Source organism: Poecilia formosa, unplaced genomic scaffold, assembly GCF_000485575.1.
Source record: "Poecilia formosa unplaced genomic scaffold, Poecilia_formosa-5.1.2 Scaffold53, whole genome shotgun sequence".
Classification (NCBI taxonomy): domain Eukaryota; kingdom Metazoa; phylum Chordata; class Actinopteri; order Cyprinodontiformes; family Poeciliidae; genus Poecilia; species Poecilia formosa.
In genome coordinates this window covers 969900-993764 of record NW_006799992.1, presented here as the reverse complement: position 1 = coordinate 993764, position 23865 = coordinate 969900, and the positions used below count along the sequence as shown (strand labels likewise).

General features: G+C 39.4%; 1 protein-coding gene across 3 annotated transcripts in view; it reads right to left on the bottom strand.

Moving 5' to 3' along the window:
* daam1b (dishevelled associated activator of morphogenesis 1b) overlaps positions 1-23665 on the bottom strand; it is a 48674-nt gene extending 25009 nt beyond the window's left edge. For 2 of the 3 annotated variants that reach the window (XM_016671893.1, XM_016671894.1), the window contains exon 1: positions 7423-7875. The gene's annotated coding sequence lies outside the window, so the exon portion shown is untranslated. Of the gene's footprint in view, positions 1-7422; positions 7876-23506 lie in introns of those variants that run through there. The other variant, XM_007552880.2, reaches the window with a different exon arrangement.
* Positions 23666-23865: the final 200 nt, after the last annotated feature.

The following is a 23865-nucleotide window of genomic DNA, read 5'->3' as shown; positions in this document are numbered from 1 at the left end:
TTTATTAAATGTTACAACCCATTTGAACATTTCATGTTCAAGACTGAATAAACAAAAAAGATTTGCCACATATTGTTTATTTATTTTTTTGTCTTAGCTGAAAATGTATTGAAACTGTATCAAGCCTTGCTTTCTGTAAATAAAAGCAAGGCTCATCAAAATAACAAATGATAGTAATGGTAATAATCTGTTATATTATTTTAGCAACACTGGGAATAACTGTGGCTTAGGACACAAAGTCCTGCTTTGGCTACGTTGTGTGTAATCGGTTAAAATTAAAGATTCAATGTAACAGGACATTTTATTAGCAACTTTGCACATTAAACCACTGCTCTCTGGAGGCCTATGGACTCCAAAAATAATTTCAGGTTTGTAAAGACTTTTCTAATATACACACTACTGATACTCTGCCTGCAACCAGATGACCACATGTGGGCTGAAGTACACAGCAGCTCCCTCTTCCTTACACTCAGACTAGTGTGTATTTATTTTGACACATCCTCGATGTTTCAGAATGGACTACCGGAGGGTCTCAACAGCAGCTGCTTGGCTTCACACTCACCATCTATTCTGGCATGAAGGCAAGGAGATATTCAAAGCTCTCTTTGACCATATTAGTCCAAAACACAACCCATCTTTTCCATTAGCTAAAGCCTGCTGTAAGCTTTGTGTAAAGTTGTCAGCCATATTAAGCCACAGGAACTGGTACAAGGTAGGTTTAAACACACAGAGACCGTTGTAGCCGCAGAGGCTGTGTTTGTGTCCCGTCACTGTTTAACCTGGGAGGACCAGAGTGCTCTGGACGTTAATCCCAGAAGTTGCCTGACAGTTGATTAAGGTTTCCAACAAAAAAACATGTTTGTTGAAGCTGGAAGATGTTCTTCTACAAGCCAGGTGAGCCCTGTGACCCCGAACAACATCCACACAACCAACCTTCGACTGCCACCTGCTCCGACTGGGTGGGATTACAGCTCCTTTTAGCATTTTGGCTCATAGGTTTTCAGCAAAGCTTTCTGAAACGACCACTAGGTGTCCAAGCATTACAAGTTGGCAGGACGAACAGCGTACTCCAGAAATGATCCAAGTCGATAGGCATGTTTGAAATGCGAAAAGTCTGAAAGTTGACGGTGATGCCACGCAACAGCTGCATTTTCCATAATCAAGAAGAATGCTGTTTATTCCACCATAAATCAACTCTTGGACCGGGCCGCACGAGGAGTATCGTGAATGTTAGTCGGCCCCTGCTTACAGTACAATTCTTGTGCTCCTTAATTCGTGGCACATTTAACAAGACCCGCCTGCCCATGTTCAGACAACTTCTGTTTGTTTGAGGGAGATTTCTGTCTTTGGATGGTTTTATTGTTTTCTCGACCATGTGGTTTGGCGGATGACCTGGCTGAGGTCCAGACTGTAAAAAGAACCCCAGTGTTTGTGAATTGTGCGAGAAGCCGTGCATGGTGCCTGCACAAGAGCCCCCTATTAAAACTCTCAAAGCTGTCAGGTCGGCTGGAGGAAAGGCAGAAGTTGAGAAGAACATTGTAAACTAAACACAGAGACACTCACGTTACCAGACATGTGACGAGAAGAATAAGGAACAAAGAAATCAAAGATGGCTTGACACTTTCCAAAGAGCTGCCTCCCTCCAAGATTATGCCTCCCCCCCAATGTCATTCAGACCTTTTTTTTTTTAGACTGAATCTCCTGTTAATAACTGAAGACAAATGTTGATCTTAAGGGGATGTGCCTTCCTGTTATAAAAATAACAAGGGCTGGATTTATTTAATGCTACATGTGTCAGTGACATAAAAGGCAAAATAGCACGCGCCACAAATATCTTCATAAAATGGTTGTATATATAAAACAAATGGACTATTTCGTTGCGTCAGGGCCAGAAACAAAACATAATTAGGTTGATTTATGTTTAATTTAAAAATAGTAGAAGGTCATTTTGGGGCTGATGGTTCTTTGTGCGCATGTGGTCGACTTGACGCTGGAATTCAACCTTGGAAAGAGAACACAGTGGACAGCTGTGTATTGGAAACAGATGTGTGAAATACCTTCTTTTGCACCAGCTGGCATCTCTCAGCAGTTTTTGACTGATTAATTTTAATTTTCTTAAACATACAACAACTTAAATCTGCTCAGATTATATCTAAAATCTATGTTGGCTGTAAATTCTACAGATAAACAGTTCACTGTGGCTTCAGACAGAGAAAAGAAGCAGCAGAATAAGCAACAATCATTAAATGTATTACACAATAGCATTGCTTAATAGGTTTTTGATTAAAAAAAAAAGCACAACACAATATCTGTTACGTTATGACAATGTTTTGAAACAATTTACCTCTGTAAAATGTTCTCGAGTGAAACAAAAATCCTTTAGATGTATTAAGTGGAGATAGTAAAAAGTTACTGGAGATTCAGTAATTTAAAAAAATTAATCTGTTTGTGGCCAGTGTGAATGCACCATACTTGGGTGTTGATCAGCAAATTGAAATCCAGGGTCCAAACCTAGATTTGGTGCAAAAATCCAGACTTTTCTAGATTCAACTTTCCAGAGTTCACATCCCTTTATGCTCATTTAAAAAAACAAAACACCATACTTTACTATGAATTTATGGTAAATATTTACACAGGGGAGAAGCATTTTAAGGAGATAAAGAAGGAAGAACACAACCTTTTGGCAGTGAGAAGAAAACTTATTTTCTTTTGTTAATACTCAACCTGAGTTTGAAAAATACTGAGATTAAATTCCAGATTTGATGAAATTGCTTAAGAACTCTGCAAGTTAGTGAAAGTGCAGATATAAAAGAAGCAATTTAAGAAAAAAATTGTTCAAGCTGTGAAAAAGCGAGAGAGACCAAGATTTTTGGCAGATAAAGTGAAGACTAATGGATAACACAACTTCTTTGTTTAATCCTTTTGTGTTCTTATGGAACATGCTAGACTTGATGTTCGCTAGCCTTTGGAAATCTCAGAGTTAAAGTAAGGATACACATTCTCAAAGGAAAACAAAAGGAGACTTGGCTATTAATAATGCTAATAACACTAACAGCATTAATTGCTACTATCAGACACTAAAGACAGTTTAAAATGTCAACTCTCCAATCATTTTGTCTTTGTTTTAGTCACACACCCGTTACACCCACACCCACATTATGTGTGAGATCACTTTTACTCATAATATAAACAATTAATGACCGTTTATGGCAGGAAGGGTGGGATAAATATATTTTCATTGTTGCTTTTCTTTTAATCCCTTTGAAGTTTCCATATTTATACTTTCTATACTGTGAGTTCTTGAAACCAAAGTCAAATTTCAACTCTTTGCACGCAATCTTGCCCAATAAATTCTGATTTAAGACCTTAGAATTGGTAAAAATAAGGATAGGCAAGCAGAAACCCTACAAAAACTTTACAAAAATTATGTTTGCTGAATCTCTTACCACACCCAATCTCAGATTATAATTTAGAGGGTCTGAATGAAAATCGCATTTTGTTGTTGGAAGGGGTAAAGATCAGATCATGCCATAACCCATTGAAAATATCCTTTCTATAATCACAAATTGTGCATATGCATAAAGATTAAACCAATATAATTTCACAGTTGAAGCTGTGTTACAAGGCAGACCAGGAAGGTATTTGGAGCCTCGGTTATTAACCTGAGCTCTGATGAATCATATACATTTTATGGACATATCACCAAAGCAGAAAAACAACAATAGACATTGAATATAGCTGCCCTTAACTACCAAATGTACATTTCAAACCCTCAAAGTGCTCCGTGCATTTTATACATGAAAAGCAAACCGATGTCCCTACAATAAATAAAAAATATGGTGCTTTTAATTCCACATGTTGCCTGTTTGTTCAGCACACCTGGTTCACATGCAATTATGTATTCCGCCAATTAGTTAATGGTGCGCAGAGAACACAATGTGTGAACAAAGGCAGATCTGGACACTCTGAACCATCACATGGTTCAGACCCTGGAAAGTTATCAGATTAAAATCAATCGCATCTCTGTGACAGCCGAGTTGGCAGGATTGTCCGATCAACAGTGGCGCAGTTTGCCTCCGGCAGCAAGGTGCTACTGTGCATTTGAATTACACGATTGTTTGTTGAAATGTGGCTGTGGTATAGCCTCTGGAGCATTAATGTCACATGGCTGAGGGAGCTGGCAGGGATCTCAGATTACAGGATTAACATACAGGGATGCAGCATGAGTGAAGAAGGGGGATACGAGCACAGGAGCAGACAAAGGAAGCATTTCTTCTAACAAGGGATACATTTTGACGACATGGTGGAGGGTTAGAAAAGTTCTACTTATTCGGGACTTTGAAGTGTTACAAAGTTAGTCTGAGCCCAAACTAACCGTAAGGTCGCAGTATTCTGCACCATAAAATAAGTTTCTGTACAACTTTGTCAGAGGGAATAACAAATGCTGCCAAGACAATCATGAGACTCAATATAACAGATTAAAGTCTGAATTTGAGATGAATATGATTTTTGCACTCTGTCTCCATTAAAAAGACAAGTCTGCCGTTTCAAAAATAGTAAATTCTATTAGCCCTCTTACATAAGGGTAATCCAATTTTTACTCCATCTTTCCTCATTGCAGAAACCTCATGATCTTTACACATCTCCTCAGCGCACGGAAACATGATCACAGGTTGGATGAGATCTGCTGCAAACAAGCCTGTTTCCAGCAGGCAGAGGCAAAACGTCATCTCTAAAAAGGAAGAGGTGGGAGATGAAGACTGAGAAGCAAGCTAACCAGCTCCAGAAGATTTATGTCACAAATGATTGCTGAAGCAACAAACTTTCACAATCAGAACTATTGACATGTTTTACCTATAGCAGAAAGCAGCATTAGTTCATCAACAAAGGACATATTTGCTGCCTTTGAAATGCAGAACATCTGAGTCTACTGAACTTTTTATCCATAAGGAGAAGTATTAAAATGGTAGCTTCCCCATTCACATTATAAATAAAATCTACATAAAAACATGTCATTTGTTACTTCCGATAAACGTAGCCTAATGGACAAAAATCTGTGTTTAAAAAAAGCCAAGCCAGTGTAAAATGTAGGGAGGACAGAGATTAAAATGCAGGTTAAAAGGCTGCTGTTTTTTTCACAGACAGGGTTGCCAAACCAGTTGTGCAGAGCGATGATCCAAAGCCCCCCACCCATGTTGGCATTCTTCCAGAAGTCAGACCTTCAAGTGGAGGTTTCATTTGGAGTAAAAAAAGAAAATAGTTGAAACAGAGTTCTTCACTTTCTTATCTGGATGCTACTATTAGGGGGTTGTTTTAGACAATCAAGGGAAATAACAATTTATAAAGATGCTCACAAGATAACTTAAAAGTAGGACAATGTTGAGCACCAATACAGATCCACTGCCAATGTATTTTCAGTTTTCTGGTAGATGGCACCAGATTTTTATTTAAGATGTCCTGGTGTTTCAAAGAGTCCAGATGCCATGGACTTCAACAACATTTATGAGCTCTTGGAACAATAAATGGCTCACAGTAACACAGATCATCTAGTGTACTTTATAGTGGCCGTGATTGTGCTTTTTCCAAATATTCACTTTTGGTTTCAACGGTACACTTTACTTACTCGGTAGAGTTTAGTAAGCTCCACATATTTACCTTTGTGTTGTTCTGACAAATAGCATGTAGACAACTTTGGTAATTGCTATGCAGATTTGGTGACCTCTCAAAGGTGCCAAACTTCCTACTTTAGGGAAGCAGGAAGTTCATAAAAATGGCTAAGTTTTACAGCATAAATTAGAAATGTTTCTGGCATATTTATTTTATATGAAGAGCTTGGTGGTAACTGAAATTCAGCTAAAAACAATCATCAAATTAAGGGTTGAACTTTTCTAAATGTTCCAGATATGAAGCTGGAATAACAGATGGATCAATTTGAAGGCTTTTCCCGCAATTTATGGTGCCAATAAATGTGGGTAGTACAGTGTAATATATCTCCTAAACGACCAGCATTAAGAGAACTTTGTAATATATTATTATCTGGAAAATGTGTGCTTCTGTCATCAATAGAAATGACTGGCTTCATCGTGAAGCAGACGCGAATGAAAGGAAAGAGGAAAACTTGATGAAAGATCAGAACAAACAGTTGATGAGCCTGCGTATAGATTACAGACTTTGAAAGACTGAGATAAGTAAACCAACAACAGCTAACATCTCAATCTCTTTCTGCGGAGGGAACAGTAAACACTACTGTGTGCACAGCTGTGCACAGTCAAACATTACAGACAAATCTATTCCTCATTAATAAAATATGCAACCCGACAGATCGTCAATAAAAGAGCAGGAGGAGCATTGCAATATTTCCTACGATACCCCGAGAGGCAGGATGAGCTTAAAAAAAAAAAAATCCCTGCCTCTTCCTCAGTTGCTATGGTAACCGGAGCAGTGGGGGACCGGTGCAAGCTGGGTGGGTGATTTAATGTAAGCCCCTTTCCAATGCACATTACCCTCCTTTTTAATCTCTTCTGGATGCTTATAGAGGAAGAAAATAGGATTGCCCCTCTAATTCAGCAGACAAAAACAAGTAACAGCACCATTAAGGATTACAGGGTAAAAAATCCTGCTTCATCACTCTGAGGCACCGCACAATCCCACTGAATCACAAAGGCTGGCCGTCAGTCCCTTTGTGATGCGTGTGATGTGGAGTACACGCAGCCTCCTGGGAGCAGAACCGGAGAAGTGTGGGCAGGAGCTGGAAATGAGAGGGGAGGACGAGTGGACCTGTCTCCGCTCAAGGTGACTTTCTCTCTCTCTCTCTCATTGACCTGATTTTTTCCACCCCGCCCGTCCCCAGTCATGGAAAAAAAAAAAGTATGCCATCCTCCCTCTCTTTGACACTCACTTGATGCTGATAATGGGAGAGAAAGCTGGTGGGAGGCAGCCGCCGGTACATGAGTGCACATACTTCTACCACCACCTCACCCCATCGCCAGAGCAGCCTTGTCATTACGGGGCATTCCCTGCGTGCATGGCACAACTCTCCCACCGAGAAAAGCGCCCGGGGCCCTCGCAGGAGTGCCGTGTCATCCTCCCCCCCCTTCTCTCCGGTTACTACGGCAACACCGCTCCCAGCACCAGCACCTCTCAATTAGACAGACATGACACAATCACCTACGTATCGGTAAGAGGAATCCAGCTGACGCTCTGGTGGTGGCCGGGGTGGGGGGGTGGGAGATAAATCAAACCAGCAGCCACAACTCCTCTTAGGAACACTCACAGACTGATAGCCTGTAACTATCTGCTGGTCACATGCAGTCCGCGCACACATTCCAGTCAGCAGATAGCCGGCTTCTGCTCCGGCTGTCCGTTTCCTTGCATTCATTTGATTATAGAGTATAAGAGACAGATTTATAGGGCTCGTCTTACCCCGTCCTGGAGAGAGTTTGCCTCTGGTGTGCTCTGGGCATTCCCTTTATATCCTGAGCTCACTGCAGCATCCAGCTCTCTGCAGGGCTGACATAAATAAAACTTGTACGCAGCACACAGAAGAGCATTTCCTTGCACAAGGTGTGTAATCCACGCAGGTTCAAAGTCATCGGTAATAAGCGCTCTTCAAGAAGCTGCCAAAAAGTAATATATATATATATATATAAAATATATATATATGTAAAACAATAAATAAAAAAAAAAAATCAATCGAAATGAAAATCCTAAATAGATGGGGGATGGTTTTCTCTGTCAACTAGGGGGCAAATAGGATAAACCTGCCATAAAAGACGGCAACGATTTGAGATCTAGCAAAAACAGCCAGCTGGCCAGCGAGAACTTCTTAGGAGATCTTCTCCCTCCCCAGCCTCCTTCTCCACTCCCTTTCTCTGCAGAATGCTTTGGGGGCAAAGGGGACAGGCACAGATGTTACTGGCTTCAAGCCACACCCCTTTTCAACACTCCCAGTTCTAATAGGATGCAGCCGAGAAGTGGCCGCCGCCCAGCTCGCTACCTCCCTCCCCCACCTTTAGACGGGGCTTTGGGTAGCTTGTTCAGTGAAGTCTTGTTTGGAAAGCTGCGAGATGAGAACAAGACTAAGGTGTAAAACCTGCAGAGCAAATGTGGGTACGAACTGGAAACGCACAAGCAGCGATGAAAGGCTGAGGAAGAAAAGGAGCGCAATAATAAAGAAAAGCTGCTACTATTCTCTACCTTGACATCCTTCTGGTCCCAACAATAGATTTTTTGTACATAAAATCCACATGATCGCCAAAATGCAACACATTTTGTGACAGCGAAAATAATCAGAGGTGTTTTTTTTTTTTTAATCTTATCCTGACACTCCCACTTGATTTACAGCACACACATTTCAGCTAATTGCTGACTAAGAAAAATCCAGCGGAAACTGCAAAAAACTGTATTTCCACTGTAACAAGTTGGTCATTCCTTCATGTATCTTTTCCAAAGCAAGACCTTTAGCTAACTCATCAGCACTAATTATTACTTACTTTTCTCATGCAGTAAGAGAAAGACAAGCAGACATGTCCTCATAAAAGAACAGCCGTTGTCTATCTGATTCAGGCCATAAATGCCTCCTGCCAGCTGTTGGCAAAAGTTATGTCATCCATCATTCAGTCACCTATTTTTTTTATATTAAAAGATGGATCAAGCATTGCTACAGAACACATATGCTACAACATGACTCAAAACGGGATACCGTATCACTAATAAATTACCATCAGTCTATTTTTGCAACTTTAATAAAAACACATTTTCGATACAAAAAAGAGCTTTCAGAGCCTAGCTTATGGAAACTGCAACATGGAATCCAGTCACAGAGAGAGACTGGCAATTGTTTGAAACAAAGACATAAAAAAAACTTTTTTTTTCCTACCCCTTCAAATGATTTTCCTGCACATTTGTCCACAATAAGCTGCAACAGTGGCAGTTTTTGGTTAGGATCTGTGTCAAATGAGTTACAATTCCAGCCACCACAGGAAAAGCAATAGTTTGATTTTTTTTTTTTTTTTTTAATTTAAAGGAGAAACAACATGTTGTTGTGGTAGTTGAAGTAAATAATGTTATGGCAGCTACATTATTGCAGTGCTGATAAATCATCAAGAACAAAACAAGACTGATTATATGTTGAACAGTGAGATGTTTCCTTTCACCGCTACTTTGTTTTAAACAACAACTCCATACTTCACTGATGTAAGTATTCTGGTAACATAGTTATTGGGAGAAAAGGGAACGCTGACGCCTATGTGAAATCTACCAGAATTTGACATTTTTCAATTTGACATGGTCAAAAACAGCCATTTACCAAATTTATTCATTTACAGCCACATTTACGAATCAATGCCCAAGTTTCGTGCTCCAGATGCAACATCATTCTTCTGCGACTTTCACACTTTTTCAGCTTTGGACATGGAATGAAAGTGTTGTGAACTACAAGACAAATAAATACAACTAAAGAGAAAAATGGATCAAAAATTCTGATATTAGAAGATATGATCTGAATTACTTATTAATGTCACTTTCCACGTTTCCAGGTTGCTCAAAGTTCAAAATCTTACAGCAGCTGCATTTCCCCACCACTTGGAGATGCCTGCTTATGGCATTGCCTTCATCTTCAAGACGTCTGAAGCATTTCCAAGTCACGCATTGAAGTTGGCTGGTACAATTTTGCACCTGCTGAAAAAAAAAAAAAAAAAAAAAAAGAAACGCGGCAAATTTTCCTGTTTAAGCTGGTAGCTTTGATCCATGTAGCCGAGCCCGTGTGAAACAGTTTATCTCTGCTGCGCTGGTATAACAGACATCATTGGCAAGCCGAGCCGGTGCAGTCATGAATGGATAACAGTGGAAGCTGCACAGTCCTGGACAGCTGCCTCTGAAAAGAATGGCATGCAGCTGGAATAACAGACAGGACCTGTTCCCATGGAGGACTTCTGTTCTGGTGGGACGTTTCTCCTCTGTCAGTAAAGAGCCACCACTCATGTTTTGCTGACCTCCTGCTCACCTGGTACACCAGCAGATGGGCGCAAACTGAGGGTGCTGACAGCTTCCACGGCTACTAATGTTGTCCTACATTTGTGTGCTGTATTAATTTGAAGTTGAAACAACAGGAGCATATCTGAACAAACTAGCTGATATCTTTGGTTTTATCCTGGATAAAATGTCAAACCTCAACACTCCTGGATATTTTTCCCCATCACACAGTTTTTAAAAGAGAGTTGCAGATCGTTTGTGATCTTTTACAAGCTGGAGATGTAGTCGTCAAGCTTGATTGACAAAATGCATGACAACCTCCAGCTTGAGGCATAATAGGACCGAAACGGAAGTAAGAAAAAGTTCTTTACTTAAAATTCCTGGTAGTGATTAAAGACAAGCTAAACCATTTCTAATAAGGCGAGAAGAGAGACACAATCAGATTATATTGCTTTTAGAAAAGTACTTTCTCACAATTAATTAGAAAGTAAATAGTAGTAGAAAGTAGGGTAACACTTTATTTGAAGGGGTGTGCATAAGACTGACATCACACTGTCATAAACATGACATAACGCCTGTCATGAACATGAAGGAGTCTTTATGAATGTTTATAACTGTTGTCATGAAGTGTCATTCGGTAAATAAGGACACTTTTAATGCAAAGTTGCTCTAAAAGTTGCATTAAAAGTCCATTAAAAGTGCCAACTTTGATTTTGTAAATTATGATAATTTAATGCAAATTTGCTGGAATTTAAAGCAAAGAATACAAATTAACATAAATAAAAAAAGAAAATTAAAAACTAGCACCACAAAATATATTTATTGTGATCTAGCTGGTGATTAACTTCCCCCCCAAAAATCTAAATAAAGTGCCTCAAACTGAAATGAAGGGGGAGGATATTGCAAAAGGCGATGGCACTGCACAGTATCCACACGTTTATGTATGGGTGGGGCTGTATCTATAAATTCCAACCACGCAGCCCTTCCCTTGAAGGAGACCCCATCATTGACAAATTAAATGCCAGGATTGGCGAGGGTCCCTCTGGTCTTTACCCACCCTTCAGAAAGCTTGTAATTACTCTCTGAATCAGGTCCATCCCTGAAGGCCCACACAACTCTCTGCATCTGCTCAAGTGCAGCCAAGCAAGTGTAAACAAGAAAAGGTAGTCCAATATCTGATAATAGCACTTTATGGGTCAGAAATTCGGAAAGAGAGAGAGAGAGAGCTGGGGTGTGAAAGAAAACAACCAAGCAAGAAAATATGTTTCTAAGTGGATGCAGCCAACAAGGCAAGTTATGTTAAGGGAATTCTGTTAAAGGCAGGGAGGAGTGTTTTCAATTTATACGTCATAACTGAAGTGTCTACAATTACACTGTCACTTATCTCACCGAGCACTGTGTTTAACATAGCATTTATGTAATGCCTTAATGCAAAAAAGATGAGTACTGTGAAGAGGTAGAAGTGGACCTTGAGTCCAAAAGTAGTTCCAATACTGTTATTGGTATTGGGATGTGACTTTTTATTAAATATTAAGTAAGAATCTGCATAACTGAAGATCTATTTGATCCAATTTGGGCACTGAAACAAGCCAAAGCTTCAGATGCTACGATCCTGATAGCCATTATTGAGCTGGTTAATTTTACTGTAAAGGTTACAGTCAAACCTATTGCAGTAAAGTACATTTACAATAAACTGACAGTAAATAAATAGACGTTTATGCATTAGTAGATGCATTTGGCAGAATCATGAAAAATCAGTTTATTGGCCTACAAGCAAAACAGTATTAGTGGCAAGAGACTAACCCTGAACACACCTTTACCACTGTAAGGTATGGTGGTAGCATTAATATGCTGCGGGGATGTTTCTTCTTCAGCAGGGACAGATAATCTGGTCAGAGTTGGTGGGAATTTTGATTGAAGTAGATAAAGGACAGTCCTGGAAGAAAACCTTTTCATAGAGGCAAAAGACTTGAGACTTGGATGTTGGTTGGCTAACAATGAACATTCAGAGCCAGAGCTACAATGGAGGTGGTTTTGATCAAAGCATGTTTTGTGGTAGGATGGTCTAGGAGAAATCTAGGCCTAAATACAATAAAAAAATTAAAAAAAATCTCTGGCATGGCTTGAACATAATGATCACTGATGTTCTCCTTTTAGTTTGACTTGAGCTGTTTAGCAGAGAGGATTGGGTAAATATTCCAGTCTGTAGATGTGAAAATACTGTAGAAACATACCCCAAAAAGACCTGGAGCCATATCACGAGACAGTAGTGGTTCAATAAAGCATTAATTCAGGAGAGATGAAGACAAGTGCACACCACACTTTTCAAATATGTTACTTTGTTCTGGTGTACAATGTAAAATCCAGAAAAAAAAAACACTTTGACCCTGAGGCTGCGAGAAACTGATTTGTTAACATGTGCTTATGCAACAAAAAAACAGAAAACAACACTAAATGTTGAAGTAAAAGTAGTCATTTCTGGATCAGAAAACAACTGTATCACCAAAGGAATCTCAAGAACTGATTCAGAGCTTCTCCATCTATTACCAACATAAGGACATTTAACTACGCAACTATAAATATATCTACTTTTCAAACAAGTCTGGTATATTCTGGACTAAAGGGCTTGGTAAAACAAATTGAAGGCTGTGGCGGAAAAATATGACAACATTAAGCAGCTGCAGAGAAACTGCTTATGGCAGATTGACAGAGTTTGGGGGTTAAAAGGCAGAGAGATTAACTTGCTGATCTGTCCAGATGTAGGCCAGCAGTGAGAAACTGGTGGTTAGGGTTTTCACAAATAGAGAAGCATGAAGCAAGTACTAGAGAGGAGCTAGGATACATACACACAAACAAAATCAAATAGAGTCGTGTTAATCCAATATAATCCAATCAGTGCTCAGTCTGCTCTGAGGGTGAAGACAGCTTCAAAGTGCTGTTTGGCTATTAGCTACTGACACATAAAGGTGATCAGAGAGTTCATCCACCAGACTAGATCTAAGTGAACGGGGTCTGAGGCCTCATCTGGCCTCATCTTACTCAGCCAACACAGATGTGAAACTGGCTCTTGGCCAGCTGGATTTATGGCAGAAGCAAAGTCCTGTGTGAAACAAAGCTGTCATAAAGTGTATCGCAAGGTGTCTGGAATACAAGCTGCTTATCTGTGGTCATAATCTCAGCAGAACAAAGAAACAACACGGAAACAGAAGATGAAACACTTTGCTAACACTGAGCATTGCAAAGCAAAACTTAAACCAAAACATGCACAGAAGAAAAAAAAAAAAAAAGGATGTTTGCGGGAGTTTAACAAGGACACCTGGTGTTTAACAGGATTAACCTGGCAGCTTCTGCCCTGCGGCGTCTCAGCAATCAGCTGCAAAACGCAAACGTTAGAAACAAACAACTCTGTGCTCAAAGCAGCTGTATGCTGCAATATATTATATATGTATTACATTCTAAATGCTCAATGTACAGTTTGATAGAACATTGTCTTTTTCAAATGGCTATTTGTAGGGTTGCATAAGATTGAGATGGACCTCTCAAAACATTTTAAAGTGGGTTGTATTGCTGTAGAAGTACACTTTTCTTGTCTTTTTTATTTTCAAAGCAAATAAATATTAATATCAGAAGTATCCAGAGTAAATACAAAATGTGGATTTCACTAATTTAGAGAAAAAGCAATGCAAATCAACCATCCCTGTTAAGAGAAAAATAAATGTCACTTGTTATATCATAAATCAACTTATTAACTAAATCATTATCTTCAATTTCATTGGTAACGCCCCAGCCTTGTTGCTGCCAGATCTATAGAATCGTTTCACTTAAACAGAACCTGTTTGACAACATGAAGTTGGCTAAAAGGCCCAACGTAGTAACAGATCATACCCCAGGATGGAAAAAAAAAAAAAAAATCCAGAACAGATGAGAAACCAAGTCATTGACATCTATTAGTCTGGAAGGGGTTAAAAAGCCATGTCTAAGGCTCCAGTAAACCACAGTGAGAGGCATTATAAACATATGGAGAAAAAATAAGGAGTGGCCGGCCAACCAAAATTACTCCAAGGACTGAGTCAGGAGGTCAAAGAAGAACCCAGAACAAGATCTAAAGGACTGCAGTGCTCATTTGCTTCTGTTTCAAATTATGGTCGTGTTCCAAAACCAAAACCACCGCCAAGAAAAGCAAACAACAGGTCTATCTCACATTAGCCAGAAAACATCTTGATGAGCACCAAACCTTTTGGGAAAATGGGTTTGGTGCTCATCATGCTCCAAACCTTTTGGGAAAATGGGTTTGGTGCTCATCATGCTCCAAACCTTTCTAGGTTCTGAAGCTTTGCTGCTCGGTGGCGAAAGTCAAGTAGCTCAGGTTCACTCGTGATTCAGCAGGTGGTCAATGATCCAAAGCAAACCAAAATGTCCTGCTCTGACCTGTTACAGACAAGATGAAAGTTTTGGACAGGGCACAGCCCTAGTAAAGTCTGGACTTAAAGTTAATGTATCATGACATTAAGCAGGCATTTGATGCCCAAAGAAAGTCTCCAATGTGGCTAAAATTGAGCAATTTTGCAATGGGCCAGTATTCCTCCACAACAATGGAAAAAAAACCCAACAGCACCAAGTATTCACTTAGATCACCTTTATATGGTAATAAAGTTCATTAGATGATGTGAAATATTTATTAATACATATAAGTGCAAAGAGAAGAAATGAATAAGCAGATAAATACGTTTTCACAACACGCCTCATAAGGAACATGATGCTCCAGACGTAGATACTGTCGTCAGACTACATTGGTCCTATAATAGTTATGCCAAAGGAATGCTAATCACACAGATATGTTGAAGTGTGGGAACCGGTTTCTTTTACCAGCAGCTTAAAGCCGAGTTCAAGGAACCCAAAGCATCTGGAGCATGAACTCACAGATAAGGAGAAACATTTTGTACCTGAAAATGCTCAGTTTCAGGAAGAGTGGAAAAAGCAACTGGAGTCTGAAAGTAAAGCAATGAATTTGGACTCTATAACAGGCAACAATCTGCCTAACAAAGACCTCTTTTTTTAAAACAATTACCAATTATTTTAATTCATTTAAAATAAGCATGACTACCATCAGTGGTTGTTAAAGGAAATTAAATTAGCTAGCAAATATACTGACAACAAGTCAATCTAAGCGATAAACAACCGAAAAGAATAGTGATCGAAAACATCCAATTATACACATTTTGATGCCAAAAACAATAAAGACAGGATTGACTTCTATTGAAAAAAGATCTTGAGTTCATGTAAATCAATAATACATTTGAGATGAAGGTAGGCAGAAGGACATAAGCTAAACATATTTTTCCATGCATTGTTCTTATAAGTGAACTACAAGTTATAACATGAGTCCAACTTTCTGCAGGGTGCGGTAACAATTTTAAGCATGCCATGGTCTGGCACAGGCTGTTTTTGAATATGATATCCATCTGCTTATCAGAGCCAGATACACACAGTTAGCTTTGTGTACAGAGAAGGCACGTGTTGGCGTCAGACCTAATCTAGTCAAAGGAAACCATAAAAAAGAAAAAGAAAAATGATGCATGGCATAATTTGAAAACCCACATGATGTTTTGATTATAAATCCACCCTGGAGGCTTGCAATTAGACAACTTAGATTTGTGTGGTAATCACAGGAGTTTCATCTAATGCTCATATTTAAATAAGATCCAGATTTCATCTCCAGATCAGATGAAATGTGCATCCCGAGAAGTTCCAGGAGTCCGACTCCGATGTTGTACCTCCCGAGACACGTTGTGATTGTAGAATTTTAACGTGAAACGTCTCGTTTTGTCAAAAGATCTGCTGTCTGTTAAACATTTCATGCAAATAATCAAGGTGTGTTGTTGCGTGTGGCATAATTGACCCTTTGAAATGTTGAACACGCGTCAGCTTTCAGTAATTGAGCTGAAAGATACCAGAACTTCAAGTAGCAGCCTGAACAGACTGAATATGCCGTCAAGCAAAATGCTGGCAGCCAACCAGCTGGAAGCTTTCCTTCAAAAACAATAAATGTTTGAAAAAAAAAAAAATGAAAAAAAAGACAGACAGCAGCTCACAGGCCCACAGGGAAAAGTCCAACTTTCCAATATTTCTGCTGCAGAACTTACCAGCTATTATATGACCTAGACAAAGGGGCACAGGAGGCGAGCATGGAGTGAAACATGAATCCCTCCAGACCTATTAAACCTCCTCCCTTCCTCTAAAAGCAAACTCTTGGTTAAGGGACTCCCCCTCACACGTGCACACACAGGACCCTCATGCGCCCTTTGTTTGAACGGCCTCCATTGCTGCACTCTTTCCACATCTTATAGCTGAGCCTCCAATGGGATTAATTTTGATCCTCATTGTCATGATAAGCTAAGGTTTACCTCATTTCGTCCCGACTGCCAAGAGAGAAGTCATTTTCCAACCTAAACCGCTAAAAACCTCTTACCAAACAAGCGACCAGTTAATTAAACAAATAAAACTGTACATGCAGAAAACAATGAACTGATCCAAATATTTAAGGCTGAACCACAACAAAAGTATAAATGGATCCTCTGTTACATGACAGACTAACAGCTTGAGGCAATTAGTCCAAATAACAGGCCTCAGAAGAGGAGAGACCAGCACCCAAAATAGAGTCGTCACTCCATATTGTGGTAAACCATGAGCCACTGATGAGATTTAATGTGGTAGGATGAGATCGGTCATAAAATCTGTGCGCCTTCCTGGTTTTGTCACAACAAAACGAGACACGAGGAAGAGTCAGTGAGTCATTTCTCAACTTGTCTACCTAATCAGTTCGTGTTTTATTACATACCTATTACAAGTAAGGTGGGTTTTAACTAAAAAGGAAACTATAGTACCTAGAAAAATATAAATAAATTTAAACATTTCAATGTTTGCGGTTTTTTTTTTGTTTTTTTTTTTGTTAAAGAGCATGACAAAACTCAGCATAATTGATGTTCTCCCTGTAAGTTGTAGCAAAAAATAGCCCTGTTAGATGAGATGGAGAGCTTCGAGTTTCCAGTGTTGTCGCAGATTCTCAACAGGACCTTCGTCTGGACTTTGAGTGCAATCCCACGGCATGATGCTGCCATCAAGTCTGACCTCATTTCACCAGAGCCTCTTCTTTCACATGTTTGCCGTGCCTCCTACATCGCTTGTGGGAAATTGAAAACAGGGGAGCTTAATGACTTTTTTTTTTCCCATGATCCCACTGGAAAAAGAGCAAAGGGGGCTCAATACTAATGCAGGCCACATTTTGTTGATTTCAAAACTTGTCACAAATAAGCACCATTGTGAGTTGATCTACCAGATGGTTCTGCAACCTTTACAACCCAGAGTAATTTCTGCCACCAGTCCAGCTAAATAAGACTGGTTTAGAGCTGCAGATATTACATGACCTTTTTAAAAAATTATAACTCAAATCTAATTTATTACATATTTATCCGATTTTTTATCAATATCTAATAAAGGAGATTTGTTCTGATTTTTAAAGAACAATCATCTTATTCCTATGTTTCGCTTTGAAAAAATATTAAACTTTTCTAAAAAAATGATGGCTAAATTTTCTTATATGGTATGTTGATATTTTGCACACAATTTCCAGCATAATAACGACAGACAGATCTAAATAAATATGACTGGAACTTTTAGTGTCATGTGTGGAAGTTAAATGCAATTATTCCAGGAAAAGAAACTGAAAAACATCTTAGTTTATAATCTATTTGTAAAGTTTAGTTGTTTCTTTATCCGTCAAAGTTTTAAAGAGCCATTGCGGAAGATCCAAAGAGCCACTTGTGGCTCTGTAGCCACAGGTTGCAGACCCCTGGTCGATCACATAAAATCCCAAATTAAAAAAGTTGAAGAGTTGTGCAAAAATTTTGAAAGGCTCCATCTCTCTGCATGCATTGCAAGTAGCACAACTGGTACTGCCAGTACTCTCGTGGGTATGGCTACAACAAGTTCAGATTGCCCAAAATAAAATCAGATAGGTCACCCAGTTCTAGATATAAAGCCAGAAGGAAAGGCAGTAGATCGAGGATCTTCACATTGGAGAGGGAGCTAAACTGTGGAGCTGCACAAACAGGAACTGGGACAGAGTCTAAAACTCTGCATACTTAATAACTGCAGGTGTTATAGAGCACGGAGGATGATGCAAACGTTGGCATCAACACCGATATCAGGTTTGTATTCATCCAACACTCAATGACAGCATATCAAGTCTAACACAGCATAACATCAGCTATGAATGTGTTTCTTGTGTTATTAAGGATGTGGCTCACAAGCATTAAGATGCATTTTCAAAGTTAAAACTGGGTAGAGGACTTCCCATGAAGAATCCATTACTGTGACCTATGAAGTCAGTCAGGCTAAAGCACATTAATGAAACATCTGCCAGCACCGAGTGGCTTCGCCGGGCGTTGTGTGTGTGTGTTGCCTTTTCACCTCTCAACAATCAGGAGGGTCAAGAGTCAACAGTCTCAAAGAAGGACAACCAGTGTGCTGTTGCTCTGCGGGCTTCTAAACTAACCCGCAGATGGATATGTTAATTATAGCTTATTGTGAAAATGGTTGTGTAAAATCATTACATAATTTTAAAAAGAAACTGTTAAAACAAGCAGTGGTTATATAAATGCAAAACACTTTGTTTGTGATTCTCTAAATGAATGTCATTTTTTGGATTTTTTTTTTTTTCTTAGAGAGTCATTTCAAGGAAAACCTTTAAATCAGCAGGGAAAAAAACGAAGGAATTCCTGGAGAAAAATAGTTTGTTTTGAGTAGTAAGCCACCCGGATCGGGGCATGCCTCGTCTTGTGATCTGTTTACTTTGTAAAATAGGAATAGGAACTGATTATAATATATTTCATTTTTTCCTTAACTGCATAGCTATCTTTTTACTTAAAAGAAAAGAAAAAAAAATCAAATACATATGCAACTCTTTTATCTTGTTAGTGGCAATGTTTTTTTGTTTCCTTTACAATAGTCAAATTTTCTGTATTTTTGTCATCAAATAGGATTAGAATTCCTTTATTGTCATTGTACAAGAAGGCGCAACATTTTTTACATTTTTAAAAAAAAACATAGCAGCTCTTGAAACTCGTTTAATGGTGTTAAACATGTCCAAACCACCTCAAAGCAAAAATGTTGCTAGTGCATTCCATGTTTCCATAAGTTATGCCCACATAGCCTCAGCAATCCTCCAAATATGAGGCTGGGTCTTGGGTGTGGCCAACAATGGCGGTCTAGAAAACAGCTGCCCCAATAACCAGAACAAGTGCAAAGGCAGGGCAGACTGCGGGGGGGTATGGCAGGGGGTACCATGGTGACACAGCAGGCCTAAACGGAGATGGGATGCTAAATGACGCCATTGTCTGGCCCAAGTGAAGCACACCGCGCAAAGAATGGCACATTCAAACAGTCATACAGGCCTATTGTTGTGACGGGCCCGCGGAGTAATGCAGGTTCGCACCGATGCCACACGATCCACCACAAATCATGCCGAGTGTGCTTGGTGGGGGGGGACATGAAACAGAGACTCCATCTGGAACTCCTCCACTCCTGCCAAACAAATCCAGGTGTTTCTATGCGTCACTATCCATAAAAAAACAACTGGATTAATTGTGGAGGAGGATGCTCTAGTTGTGATAAAACAGCTGCCGATAGTGATGTGATCAATATTTTTTAAATGTGACAAAACCGTGATAAGTTCTGTAAAACTCCACTGTAAGAAATACTATACAATATTACAGATCAGACAAATGAAGCAAAAAGATTATGGCTAGAGAAAACCATAACAACTCACAGAAACTGAACGCCACAATACAAGAGGCTGGAAAACTGCACACACACATGCAGTGGTAGTTAATATTTAACCCCAGAAAAGTTACTGAGGCATATTTACCTACCAGATTTGCAGCCTTAGCTACTGAAAGCCAGCATGTTTTCATTCAGGTGATATCCACTAAATGCTTAAGGATCAGACACTGACACACACACATTGGATTGCAACAGGTTAAACAGGACTCTCCATCACATGATTTACAGTAACACAGCCCTGGCCTATTGTCTTTTCAAACACAGCTTAAGTGTAACACTCAGGTTTGAGCTACAAGAACTTTTCTTTTTCAATTATGTACTTAAGTAAAGAGAAGACATAAATCAGTGATTAAGAATAATGTTATACACAGAAAACCAAACTCAGATCTCAAAGCATTACACAATTGTCCCCCCCCAAGAAGAAAGTAGAGACTGAAAGAATCCAGACTTTAGTCCCCTCTCATTGCATATTAAATACTCATTTGTCCAGTGATATAGAGGGTGCCAAGAGAAATGCTATTAAGAAGCAGTAGTTTGGAGACATGGCAAACCAGTACCCTTTTCAGGGATTGAAAAGCACACAGCACGGTTAATATTCCTGGTCTTTACCCCACTAATGAATAACGACTTACTTAAATTCCACAGAAGTGAATGGAAGTAGCAAAAAATCTCATCCATCTACGCATAATCCATCCATGTTTTACTCATTAAGGTTTAACTGCGTAATACTAATGTACAAAATCAAAATAATAGTTTGACGACACTGTTCAAACTACACAAGTCTGTCAACACTTTGTTTTTTAATGCTTTGCATGTCATGTTTGGAAGGTAGTGCTGCACAATGTCAGAAGATTATTAAATTGCAATGCTTATGCTGACAATTGTGAGGACAAACACATTTTCTCAGTTATTTTTCAACATCGTCTTTCCACTCTCCTTTGGTTTTCACATCTTAGCCACTATAAATGTATATCAGCTATGGGCATCAAGGACAGTTGGAGTCCGTGCAATTTCTACTGATATGCAATACAGGAAATATAGGTCCCTACCAAATATTGTACCCGAGCAAACTGTTTTGATTGCTAAATATTGCAGACACTGTTAATGCCATGACAATTCAGATATATTATACAACTCTGTTGAAAGGGAAGTCAAACTACTGAAATACAATCTCTGATTGATTTGGCTCATACATAGAGCAATATGAGCCACAGTTGCAGGTAACTCACTTGTGCAAATATTCAGAAGGAACAGTCGAAGAGAACGGCTATTGATTTAGTTTAATGAGCTGAAATGAGGATGTCAGCAGGTGTTTTTAAACAGACAGATGGCTGATGAAAAGGTCAAACAATGTCTATTTATGCCCAAAGAAACTTCACGTCACAAACAACACCTGCAGTCAGTTTAATGGCCTCAGTTTAAGCCATCAGTTGCTGCGGCCAATATGTGTTGAAGGCAAAACCAAATCTGGAAACAATGCAGACAAATGGAGGTCTGTGGGACTCAGCAGTGTTACACAGCTACTTCTTTCCTCTGGCTTTATGGCAGGTATTTAGTTGTCGTATGGTGAAGTGTCCAGGGAGGCAGCTACACTGTAACACTGTGAGCCCAGTGTAACTTAACATAGATCATTAAATGAGCCCCCCATGTGCTAGTGGTACACGAGCTGACAGGTATACAATGGACTGCCACTGTTAATGGAGTGCCAGCTTTGGTCTCTGGTTCACATACTCGATTAAAGGTTATTACATGGGACAGCTTAATCCATCACCTTGCATCAAGGATTTATTCAATTATCATCAACTTACTTCAAGCTTCAACTGGGATCATCACAAACTGCGGCAACTAAAAATGAGCCATACGGTCTATGTAAGTTTGAAGAACAAGAGGAACACAAAATCAACAAAAACCCAGTGCAAAAAAACACAAGGGCAGCTGCTATGGTTGAATACTGTAGAGGAAGTGATGCCATTATGTGTCATCTGATGTGCTCAAGATTGCACAGACCTGAGTGATATTAGCTGACAAGCAAGCGACTAAGTCAACAAACCAAACAAAAAACTAAGTTGTCACAGCAGCAATGTTTTTTTTTTTGTTTGTTTGTTTTCATGAGACGAGCCCAAAGACACATTAAGCAACTAATGGAAGGAAACGCACCCATTTAAAACCCTCGGCCACAATGTACAACCACATACGGGATGATGAACAGAAAATGGCAGAAGTGCATTATAATAAAAACTGCTTCCGATTTAAAATGTGCAAATGTGCCATTTTGTTATGCAATTGCTTAGGTGCCAACAAAATAGCTTAAGGCTTAGAAAAAGCGCAGTTTCAACATGAACTAATCATCTGCAAGGTATTCAGAAAAACAAGGCTCTCAGTTTAAATGTCCAGGCCTGTCAGTGCTGATCTTCACCTGCTCACCTCCCTCTCTGAGCATTAAAGCTGTGGACAAAATAACGTCAGACTTCTCCAGTGTTTACAGTCAAAACATGTCTGCAGATGATACCACAGCGGTAAAACCTTCTTACAAGCACATACAGGCCCTTTAACCATGTAGAGCTTTTTAATGCTCTGGAATGTAAATCTTTCCTGAATAATGTCCAACTCGGTATAAGACTACGATAATCTCAGCTGTGGACTCTGAGCAACCTGTGACTGTTTAACTCCATGAAATGATTTATTTCACAAGACAGAGGTAGTTACTTTATCATGGCGGTAAAGTATTAGATGTTTGACAGGCTGGTTAATTTATGAAAGATTCAAGCTTCAAGACTTTAATAAGGAAACAATTAATACTATGATGATCTATCACAAAAATAGCATCATAAACTCATTTATATGGCTAAAAATAAACAGATAAATGCAGACAGTGAATGAATCTTAATCACATTAACAGGATATTTAAGGAAAAGGTTATTTAATTCAAAGTGTTTTGAACCATAGTTTGAAAGGAATTATTAATTATGACATCTTAAAAAAATGTTATGACCATGAGACATCTGAGAATGCGATTGGAAAGTTAGGTAAATAGGTAAAGTAAAAATAAAATAATACAAATAGGCTAAATGACATTTAACTCTCAGACAAAAATCATAAAACAATAACAGAGTTTGCAGCAATCATCCCATATAGAACAAGTATGGACATTTTGGTAAAATAATAGTGCAGTTTCTATTTCAAATGAATATTCATAAGCAAGAGTGACCATTCAGATAAATTTCAAGTAACAATATCAAAGTCCAAGCAGAGCGCAGGTAATATTTAACTGCGGTGCATTTAAAGTAGTTTTTAGAGTGAATAAGCTATGAAACCATTAGAGACTACTACTACCTTCCTGGACCTCACTTGTTCCGACAGGCCAGTTCCGACAGAAAACAAAAAGTGGGCTAAACGCAAACAAAATATATGCAAATACCGACGTGACTCCTGCCTGCCCCCGTTTCTCCCTGTCTGATAAATGTTTTCGTTCCTATTGATTACTAAGCTCTCTGAGCGTTAGCAACTCTGGAAATCCAACAGAGCATGAATGAACTCGCCCCGGCATTACCCCACAGTTCACCGGCTTGGCGTCACCGAGCGGCGGTGAGGAGGTCACCAACAACACGGCGACCAAACAAAACGGCCCGGTTCTGGCTTTCCTGCACGCCTTGCGGTGATTATTTTGTTATGGGAAACAGCACACCGTACTTACCTCGTCAGGTTGGGCATTCCTCTAAATTTCTGTGTCCGTGAGCTCATGAGATAAACTAAAAAATAAAAATAAAAAACACACACAAGAGGTCAGAAAGCGCTGAACTCAGACGGCTGGAAATGACTCCTCTTGACTGGTTGGTCCGAGCTACGCGTAACCTCATCGGTTTACTCGACCAGGTAATGCGCACGCGTCGTTCAATGTTTACCCCTGTGCCTCATGGGTGTTGTAGTGCTGGGCTTCAGTCACCAAGTTTGTGCACACAGACAAGGAATTGGTGTAAGATAAGACTCTCTCTCTCTATATATATATATATATATATATGTGTGTGTGTGTGTGTGTGTGTGTGTGTGTGCGCG